This window comes from Centruroides sculpturatus, unplaced genomic scaffold (assembly GCF_000671375.1).
Source record: "Centruroides sculpturatus isolate CEXI.00-Female unplaced genomic scaffold, Cexi_2.0 scaffold822, whole genome shotgun sequence".
NCBI lineage: Eukaryota > Metazoa > Arthropoda > Arachnida > Scorpiones > Buthidae > Centruroides > Centruroides sculpturatus.
Window position 1 is genome coordinate 111379 of NW_019385103.1, and position 1444 is coordinate 112822.

The 1444-nt window shown below is 27.9% G+C and overlaps 1 pseudogene; it reads right to left on the reverse strand.

The window, feature by feature from the left end:
• Positions 1-290: 290 nt before the first annotated feature.
• LOC111634723 lies at positions 291-1237 on the reverse strand (annotated as a pseudogene).
• Between the last annotated feature and the right edge of the window lie 207 nt (positions 1238-1444).

A 1444-nucleotide genomic window follows, 5' to 3' on the forward strand; every position in this document is an offset into this window, starting at 1 on the left:
CTATAAACCAACATATAAAGTATATATTTAATTTTTTAAATGTTAATTTAAATGTACTTTAAACACAAAATTATAAACATAACTTCAATTACAACTATTTTTANTTATTAAAACAAACAATAATACTTAAACAAATATACCCAGATTGATTAGTTATATTGCCTTTTTTCTCACTTTTAATTCTGCAAACTCGTCAATTAGTTTGTCATAATTAATAGAGTTATTTAATAACTCTTTTTCTATGTAAAGTAATGGTAAACTATTTAATTTTTGTTGGCCTAATGTAAATCTTAAAAAATTTTTATTCTGGCCATTACTGAGCATGATCTTTCATCGCTTGCATTGCTTATTGGAAGTGTTAAATAAATTCTTAGAATTATATTTAAATCAGGAAATGTTGCAATAATATTATTTTCCTGAATAAATGACCACATGGATACAGGCGACATAATATTTTCTTTACTTACGAAAGTCTTAAATTGTAATACTTCATTTTTCAGTTCTGCTAGGTTTAAATCTTGTTCATAACATTTTAATTCCTCTATTGAAGAGTCACTAACATCACTATCATGAAAAATTGTTTTGAATTTATTGTTAATAGTTTTATATCCCTCAGATCTTTTTTTAATGTTGCTAAGTAAAGAATCGCATACAACAAAAAAATAGGAACTTTAAAATGTTCTTTGCCACTGAATCTTATTACATGTTCTGGAATTTCATCATGCAATAGTTTTCGTATTTTCTGCCGTTTTTTATCATTAGTATATGCAATATCTTTAACTTTTTCTGGTTCATTTTCTAAATTGTCAAAATCATCTCTAACAGTTTGTATGAAATCTATCAATGAATAATGTATTAAAACTGTTATATTTAGGGATTCGTCTTTTTGTTGAAGAGTCTTGTTTGAAGCATCTATTCTCTCTAAAATCTTTTCCCATATAGCAACTAACAGTACATACTCAAATGTATCAAGTTTTTTATGTAAATCGGCAACTTCGGACCTTGTTAATGATTTTTCATCTTTGTTTGAGGAAAAATGACGTAAACAATGTTTAATTTCTTCATAATTTTCCTTTAAGGATTTCACAGCATCGGAACGAACAGACCACCTGGTGTCACAAATAGATTTAATACTCAAGTGTTTGCTCTTACAAAATTTTTGTAATGCATTCCACCTAAGTGTAGAACTTGAAAAAAATACGTACGATTCCTGAACGATATTGAAAAAAGTGGTCATTTCCATGCAACTTTCGGCAGCAGCGTTTCAATTAAATTTAATGAATGATTTGCGCATGGTATAAAATGGGCAGAAAAAATATGTTGTTTTATTCTGGATTGGAGTCCCTTATATTTACCTGACATATTAAGGTTTCGACAATGGAAGTGTTAAGTAACAATGGAAGTATCGACAATGGAAGTGTTAAGTAACAATGGAAGTATCGAC